The 9822-nt window shown below is 36.9% G+C and overlaps 1 pseudogene; it reads right to left on the bottom strand.

Moving 5' to 3' along the window:
- Positions 1-277: 277 nt before the first annotated feature.
- Positions 278-1617, bottom strand: LOC148920914 (uncharacterized; annotated as a pseudogene).
- Positions 1618-9822: the final 8205 nt, after the last annotated feature.

The following is a 9822-nucleotide window of genomic DNA, read 5'->3' as shown; positions in this document are numbered from 1 at the left end:
CCCTTGCCAAATAAGTTGATGGGTGATTTATAGTAGTCAATGAGGTGAGTGGGAAGTTAATACATTCGTGGTGGGTGATGAAGGGTTTAATTGAGGGATTAATTGGATTAAACGTGTGTTGATGGTGGAGAGTTAGTGGAAAAGAAATAACGGTGAGGTAAGTGGGCGTTAAATGGCTATGAATGACATGAAATAGGCTCTTTAGCTTCAACGGTTTTGTCTTCTCTTCTCCCTCTTTACTTCTCTTTATAATCACAATAATCCCACAATCAATTCTTCAATAAAATCCGCCAGCAATTCTCTTCACACCTAGCTTGAACTTGGACAAATGTATGTCTTCATATTTTGACTTTCCAACTTCCTACAGAAGATAAATTCACCTAATAAGTTCACCAAATTAATATAGAAAATTCATAAATCCGGTTGGTGAGAATAAAATGTAACAACAAGTGAAATTATATTTATTAAGCGAAAATTATATCATAAAGTCTCCAAAATAATAGTTAAAAGATGTAATTTGAGACTCTCATCAGAAGTCAATGAAATAAGCTAGAAAAAAAAAAAAAAAACTAGTCTTGAATACCAAACAAATGATAATCTTGATAAAGACAAGTAAAACCCAACACAATCTTCCCAATTTTTTAATATCCAATTTGATGTAGCTTCATATCCTCCTAGGTAGCATCTCTCCGCATATTTAAAACTATGCTAACCCTCCATGCATTAGCATCTTCTTGTTGTTGTTCTTGGGTTTGAACAATAGGTTCAAAAGTAACATCTTCATTAACTGGTAATTCTGCAGATGACGATGATGAAGATTCATCTGTTGGTTCAATCGGAAATTCATCTGACCAACACTTTTTGCGAAGAAAGTTATGTAGTGCTACACATACCAACACAAGCTCTGCTTGTGTCTTAAATGGAAATGGACGCGTGACTTAAAAATTGTGAACCGCGATTTAAAAATACCAAATATCCTCTCAATCACATTTCGTCAGGATGCATGGCAAAGATATAGAACAATTCATTTTCACTTTGAGGGTCATTACCACGACCTGCAAAATCTTGGAGATGATATCGCAAACCTCGAAATGGAGCTAAAAATTGGCGCTGATTAGGAAATCCACAATCCACCAAGAAATATTTACCTAATTATTTATACAATACATAGAAAATTAGTATGAAAAGTACCCCAAAAAAAAAACATATTTATCATTTAAAAAATAAGTACTTACCTTGGGGCACTTTAAGTCCGTTCCTCCTTGATAAAGCATCACTTAATTAGTAGCTTTGAATCATTTAAAAAATAAGTACTTATCTTGGGGCACTTACAAGCTGCTAATACATTTTGTGATATCTTTCCATGAAGATTACGATAGTTGCTTACATCTCGTCCCCTCACCATTGTCAGAATATGTGTACCATCAATAGCTTTGATGCAATCCTAAAATTATTCATATGTAAATATAACCATATTTTGAAAATTACATATTATAATAATGAAAATTATAATTACAATATTAATATGATTAGATAATCATCACATACCTTGAGAAAAGGGTAAAATTTTGTGCTTTCCCTTATTTTAGGGGGCACAACCGGTCCTGGTTTAGCCATAATCAGATGGTATTGAATTCAAGATTGCAGGATCATCATTCAATGCTTGATGTATATACTCATATCCAATGCTAATAATTCGTTGTTGAGTTAGTGGAGGTTCAATTTGTTCACCATGCATCAAAATCAGAAACTGATTTAGAACATGTATTACTGCATAAATTGCCATAACTAAAATATTATAGGCTTCATAAAATTCTTCATCCAATTCTTCATCCAACTCATAAGACAAGTTTCATGTGAAATTACTATATCGCCTATAATATTCGGAATTGAGAACTATTGACATCTTCATTCAATATGAACAAACAGGACTTGCACCACGATTGCCGCTGCATTACAGAATCAACTGTAAAAACAATATTTTGAGCACTTTATGACCATGAACTGTAGTCTCTGGCATGGTAGCCTAAAGATTTTCCCATTGACACTTGGGATTGACACATATCCCTGAATAGTACAGAGGAAAGCTCTGTGTCTATGATGGTACTTTATGTTCGACAAAACATAGTCCAAAATAGACAAAAGCATTGCACAACCCAGAGATTAGTTCACAAAGCTCAACTGATAGATTTACGAAGCAAGTAAAATCCAATCAAATTGTAAATAAACCAAACCATATAACTACAAGCATTCAATTAATTTAATCAAATTACAACCAAAATAGTTCAACCAAATTATAACTAAAATAATTCAATCAAAATATAACCAAAATAGCACAAACAAAAATATAGTTACAAAATCCAAGATGATCAAAATACATTAATTTGAAGAGTATCCAAAATGAGCGCTCTTCGGGTGACATCTTCGGAGATTGGTATCAACTTATCTAGTATCAAATCTAGAACGTGGCTTGGGAGCCAGGCCCAACTGGAATCAAAGGTTGATGATAATGCCTCCACCATATATAGTGCTCGTTAATCTCCTTACACTCAAAAAATCAATAGTTGCACAACTTGTATGTATTTGCAGGCCTAGGCTTTGCCATTTTGTACAGAAGTAATCCCAACAATCCTAAACCGTGTAGAAAACTATCACATAAAGCGTCTCAATCCTAGTTTAATTTGAAATCTCAATCCGAAAACCATAGTATATCAATATCCAAAATGTTTGCTTTTATCCGTTTGGAAATCAAAGAGGTCAAACCCCACCAATAGTGTTTTTTCTTTTAATTGACGGGGGTTGAAATTCGAATTTGGAATATTGTGAACATAAGCATCACTAAGCTAATTGCTAGTTGTTAAGACTTTAAACTTTTCCTTCCTTTTCTAAGTCAAATTGATATTGTTAATTACATGTTGTGATTTCTTTTTAATAGGATTTTGTCTCATGGAATGGCCTCTTTATTTTAGACCAACGTAGGAAACTAGCATTTGTGAAAATTTTAATTGAAAAATTTGCATAAATACTACCTAAACTTTTTGACATGTACGCCAATTATAATAGTTGAACAACTAATGAATTGCATGTATCCAAAAGATTGCATTACTTGGTACTTGGTTCTCTATATCCTTGTATAAAAACAGGAGGCACTGAATTTCTATCCTTGTATAAATGATGAGCATCCAAAAGTTTGCATTGATCTGTTTTGCGTAAAAAAGCCAATAGTATTAATCGTTAATTAAATATAAATATTCAATTGATATACATGATTGTAACTAAGCAAATTGGTAATTAAGTAGTGTACAATATTTTCCTGATAAGTTAAAAAAAAAAAAAAAAAAGGTAGTACAATCCTCTCCGAACACTAATACATACGAAAACCTAACAAGACCTACATCCGATTAGAGTTAGAGAGGAATTAGTTGCAACTATTGCGATCCACCCGACATCTCGAAAATCAGGGAACACAGTCATGCTCAGGACTTTCGAAAGTTGGATGGTTGTGTTAATGTATGGTTTTTACTATTTTCTTTTGGCTTCCCTTGACAACTTTGTAATAGGTTGTGTAATGTAATTTATCAAGCTCATGTCTAGATTAGGGAAAACTGTTATTGGTGCTCTTCTCTAATCTCTGCTCTATGGTGGCTCAAGCAAGTTGACAAAGGTATTGAGCATTGCATATCATTTCATAAAACAGTCTTCATAAAAAGATGACTAGTCAACCGTTTCTCATATGACTAGTCATCCTTGCCTCCAGCTGGATAACAAACTGTTTTGTCCTATTCTTCTTTCTCTCTCTCTGCTGCCAAGTGGGTTTGCTGACCTAACGATTTTGCTGGTCTGTATAGCCCACGATATTTCTTATTTGGCGTTGTCTCTTTTCGGGTGGAAGTTTTTGGAAAGTTTGGCTTGCCATCTTTCGCTTCTTCTTCCACGAGAGAACCATCTTATTTCATCTATGAGTTTTTCCAATTGATTTCTTTTTGAAAAACTGCATTTGAAATACAAATCTGCATCTAGCTATTTAAATCATTCTATCATTTATATCTAGGTCAGATTCAAGATTGATTTCTTCAAGAGTATGGTTTCTTGAAGAAATTGATCTTTCTCCTTTGAATCCAAATTGGTTTCGGTTTGTGTTGGAGCTTGCAAGCTAGTGCCATGGGATGAACAGCTGGAGAAGGAGCTGCCATTGCCATGAAGGACTGAGCTTCAAGCTTTGCTAAGTTGGAGAAGAAGATTGCACAAAGGAGGTATTGCTCATATTCCTAAATAGACCTAGGTGCTTCTTGAGCTTGGTTGTGTTTCCTTTGTAAGAATCTTTTTCTACTTAGTGGATTGCTGGTCGGTTGATGACTCCCAGTTTTTCCCAATGGTGGGTTTCTGGGTGAACAAAATCTGTTTGCATATCTGTAATTTTTCTGGGTTTGTGTTCTTGGTGGTTGACTAGTCATCTGTATCTGCTGTTTGATGTTTACATGATAATGATGATTTCACACACTTTCACCATAGTTGTTGCTAGCACAGGGGATGCCTAGATTGATGGGTCCTTCTGAGTGCCTAGGTTGTCACTAGTAATCTTCTAGGATTGCAGGTACATTGTGGCATGCTCTGTGTATTCTATTGGTTGTGATTGTTTCTTGACTAGTAGTTGACTAGTCATATGTGTATTTGGTCAAGGTTTAAAGTGTGTGAAGCTAGCTGTGTTGTTGTGTCTTGTTTGTGTGATTAAGTTTACCCCTCGTCACCTAAGTATCATTTTCAATTGGTATCAGAGCGTCAGCTCTTAACAAAAATAGAGATCCTAGGATTTGTTTTGGTGTTTAGGTGTGCTCACTATGGAAAGGGATCGAGTTCTGGATCTTGCAACTCCCCTCCCTATTTTGACGGCAATAACTATGCTGCATGGAGAGAAAAATTTGAGATATTCCTTGATGCTCTTGATGAGTATGCAAGTGGGTATCTCACAAAAGAGTGGGTTGCTCCGGTCAAGACTGTTGAGGGTGAACTTGTGTCAAGCCTAGGTCAGAATGGACTGAAGTGAGGTGTTTGCTGCATATTGAACAAGAAGGCCAGAAATGCCTTAGTTACAGCTTTGTCTAGCACACAATTTGCACATATACAACACATCCCTAATGCTAAACAAGCTTGGGATAAACTAAGGGTAGTTCATGAAGGGGATGACCAAGTTAGAACCCTAAAACTTCAGATGGTGCTTGCACAATTTGAAGAACTTAGGATGTCTGAATCTGAGTCCATTTCTGAGTTCTATGGAAGAGTTGAGATGATCACAAATGAAGCCATGAGTCTAGGTCAACCCATTGAAGAGCTTCTTGTTGTTCAGAAAATTCTTCGTGTTCTACCATCTAGGTTTAGAGCAAAGAAAACCGCAATCATGGAGGTCCAAAATTTAAATGAAATTAAGCTTGGCAAGCTTGTAGGAAAATTGAAAACCTATGAGATGGAATTGAATATGGAAGAAAATGACTCCAAAAAATCAAAAAATGTTGCACTTCAAGGAGTGCATGTTTCCTCTCCGAAAGGTGGTGATAAATCCTCAGGTTTTGAGGATGAGATGGCCTTGTTTGTCAAAAAATTTAGGAGAATTCTTAAGGATAAGGGAAAGTTTGCTAGAGAGGGCAGCTCTGGTAGTGAGAAAAATTTTAGACCATCAACTGATCGGTTTAATGAGAGGAATAAGGATGTCAAACCTTTCACGAAAGATTTTAGAAAATCTGTCAAGTGCTTCACATGTGGAGGCATTGGACACTATGCTGCTGACTGTGCAAACAATCAGAAAAAATACTCAAAGGAAAGGACAAGGCCATGAAAGTGAGCTGGAGTGAGAGTGAAAGTGAAGGCTCTCAAGATGATTCATCTTCCTCTGATGATGATGACCAACATGTTGCCTTTGTTGCCTCTGTACAGCCCATGTCGATGAATCTGATTCTGAAAGTCAGGATGACCTGTCATCTGAGTCATTAGGAAGAAAATATGATTGTTTGTTTAAAGAAACCTTGTCCTTGAAAGAAGAGAGCCTCAAACTTGAGGCAAATAAACAAGATCTTCAAAATGAAATTCTCATCTTAAAAGAAACCAAAAAGGAGTTGAGTGACAAATTTGAGTCTCTAGAAAAAGAAATTGATGCTCTTGTGTCAATTAGGAGTAACCTCGAAAACCAAGTTAATGTGCTCAAGGAAAGTAACATTGGTTTCCAGAACTCAAACAAACAGCTCCTAGGTGAATTGAATGAAGCAAATAGGAAGATTATATCTATGACCATTGGTGCATCAAAAATTGACAAAATGTTGAATATGGGAAAACTTCATGGGGACAAAGGTGGTCTTGGATTTAATCACTTTGGTTCTAGTTTGTCTAGTTCTACCACTAAGTTTGTCAAATCAGAAAATCCAGTCACGATTCCTCTTGATGTTCAGCAGGTTGTCAAGAAACCTAAGTTTGTTCCAACTTGTCACAGGTGTGGGTTGACTGGTCATATTCGACCAGTCTGTCATATGTATAGCAAAGATAAGACCAGAAAATTGTCTCCAAAATCTAAAAGGAATCCAGATCTTTGCAAGATCAAGTTGATCATTTGCTGAATGAGGTCACTAAGATAGCCAAACTTGTCTCCCTCAAAATGAGTTCTCCTATTGTGCCTAAGTCTACTTGGATTGCAAGAGGTCATACCAAATCTCTTGTTGTGCTAAATGCTTTTGCTGCTTCAAATATCAACTCTTGGTATTTTGATAGTGGTTGTTCCAAACATATGTCTGCAGAGATAAAATGTTTTCTCATCTCTCAGCCCCTTTGATGGAGGCACTTTGTGACTTTTGGTGGAGGTCATAGATCTCAAGTTGTTGGAAAAGGTACTGTTGTATCCTGGTCTGCCTGAGCTTAAGAATGTTAGATTTGTTGAGGGTCTCACATCCAATCTCATTAGTGTGAGTCAGCTGTGTGATGATGAAATAGTAAGTCAGATTCTCCAAGCATGGCTGCAAAATCATTGGAAAAGGTGGAAATGAGATTGTGAGCGTGGCAAGGTCTAGGGACAATTGCTTCTGCATTGATGGTGTCAACGATGCAAAAGAAATAGTTTGCAACAAGGTTGTAAATGAAACAAGTATTTTGTGGCATCAAAGACTTGGACATGTTAATTTTAGAGACTTGCATAAATTGTCCAAGAGAGAGCTAGTAAGTGGCTTACCAAAGCTGGAAAAATCTGATGAGCATGTTTGTGAAGGATGTCAATTAGGCAAACAAGTTAGAGTGTCACACAAAAAGGTCAAACACATTCAAACAAATGTAATTCTAGAACTTGTTCACATGGACCTTGTTGGTCCTATTCAAACCGTGTCCCTTGGTGGAAAGAAATATATTCTTGTCATGGTTGATGATTTCTCTAGGTTTACTTGGGTCTCATTTCTACGTGAGAAATCTGAAACTTTTCAAAGGTTTAAGTCTGTTTGTCATCTTTTGCAAAAAGAGAAGATGACCAGTCATCTGCCTCTTGTTAGAATTAGAACAGACCATGGCTCTGAATTCGAGAATTCTCAGTTTCTGAAATTTTGCGAAGAGATGGGAATTAAACATGAGTTCTCTGCACCTATTACACCTCAGCAAAATGGTGTTGTGGAGAGAAAGAATAGAGTGCTTGTAGAGATGGCAAGGGTGATGCTAAATAGCAAAAATCTTGCTAAACACTTTTGGGCTGAAGCTGTCAATACAGACTTGTTACATCTCAAGCAGGGTATTTGTGAGGTCTGGTACCAAACAAACTCCCTATGAGATTTGGAAAGGAAAGAAGCCTAATGTGTCATATTTTAAGGTCTTTGGTAGCACATGCTATATTTTGAGAGATAGGGAGCATCTTGCTAAGTTTGATTCTAAGTGTGATAAGGGAATCTTTCTAGGGTATTCCACTTCTAGCCGAGCCTATAGAGGTGTACAATTGTAGGTCCAGAACCATCATTGAATCCATAAATGTCACTATTGATGATTTTGCTGCCTCTATAGAGATGACATTAGATGAGGATGGTCTATTTCCTCCTCCTCCACTTGAGCAAGAATCTCCAGGTCTGGATCTTGTGGTTGACCTGTCAACTTTTGAAAATTCTGTCCCGGTTGACCTGTCAACCCCTTCAACTTCTAGTTCCATCTCCTCTGTCCATGTTGACAGCTCTCATACTGATCATAGTTCTCTCACTCCATCTGCATGAAAGTGTCATTATTGGTCCTCTTAATCAAGGAGTGAGAACTAGGAAACAACTTGCTCAAGAAATTAGCCATGTGTGTTATGTTTCCAAGGAAGAGCCTAGAAATGTGAAAGAAGCCTTGCACCATGGTGAATGGTTTCTTGCAATGCAGGAAGAATTAAATCAATTTGTGAGAAATGATGTTTGGTACCTTGTCCCAAGACCAGTCCACACAAATGTCATAGGCACTAAGTGGATTTTCAAGAATAAAACCGATGAACAAGGTAATGTGGTGAGAAATAAGGCTAGATTGGTTGCTCAAGGATACACTCAAATGGAAGGCATTGACTTTGATGAAACTTTTGCCCCTGTTGCACGATTAGAATCAGTTAGATTGCTTCTTGCCATTGCTTGTCATTTGAAATTTAAACTTTATCAAATGGATGTCAAAACTGCTTTTTGAATGGTGTCCTAAATGAAGAGGTCTATGTTGAGCAGCCAAAGGGTTTTGAAGATCCACATCATCCAAATGATGTGTTTCGTTTAAAAAAGGCTCTCTATGGTTTGAAACAAGCTCCTAGAGCATGGTATGAGAGGTTATCCTCTCATCTTCTAGGAAATGGGTATGTTCGAGGGTCCGTTGATAAAACATTGTTTGTGAAAAGGTTTAAAAAGGATGTCTTGATTGCTCAAGTGTATGTTGATGATATTGTGGTTGGTTCTACATCTGATTTGCATGTTCAAGATTTTATTCATGTCATGACTAGTGAATTTGAAATGAGTCTTGTTGGTGAGCTTAATTATTTCTTAGGTCTCCAAATTAAACAGAGCCATGATGGGATCTTTGTATCCCAATCTAAATATGCAAAAAATCTTGTGACTAAATTTGGTTTGGAAGGAGCCAAATCTGCAAGAACTCCAATGAGCACTAGTGCTAAGATTCATAGAGACTTGCATGGCAAAAGTGTGGATCAAACTCTCTATAGAAGCATGATAGGAAGTCTTCTATACTTGACTGCTAGTAGACCTGACATTTCTTTTAGTGTTGGTGTATGTGCTCGGTTTCAAAGTGACCCAAAAGAGTCTCACTTGTTTGCTGTTAAGAGAATTATAAAATATGTGAGTGGGACTAGTGAATTTGGGTTGTGGTATACCTATGACACTTGTGTCAATCTTGTTGGGTATAGTGATGCCGATTGGGCAGGTTGTAGTGATGATAGGAAAAGCACTTCCGGGGGGGTTTTCTATGTAGGCAACAATCTTGTTGCTTGGCATAGCAAAAAACAGAATTCTGCTCCTTATCCATTCTGAAGCAGAGTATGTTGCTGCTGGGAGTTGTTGTACTCAACTCCTTTGGATGCGACAAATGTTGGAAGACTATGGTCTTGCTCAATCATGTTTTCTAATCTATTGTGACAACATGAGTGCCATAGATATTTCAAAAAATCCTGTTCAACACTCTAGGACTAAGCATATCGACATTCGGCACCATTTTATTAGAGATCTTGTGGAAGACAAAATTTTATCTTTGGAATTTGTTCCCTCGGAAAAACAGCTAGCAGATATACTCACCAAGGCCTTGGACTTTCAGAAACATGGTACACTGAGGCAATCCATTGGCCTTTGT

The sequence above is a fragment of the Prunus mume genome, linkage group LG1, assembly GCF_029339155.1.
Source record: "Prunus mume cultivar Tortuosa linkage group LG1, ASM2933915v1, whole genome shotgun sequence".
NCBI lineage: Eukaryota > Viridiplantae > Streptophyta > Magnoliopsida > Rosales > Rosaceae > Prunus > Prunus mume.
Note: the sequence above shows the minus strand (reverse complement) of the source record. Positions and strands in the feature narration are given on the sequence as shown.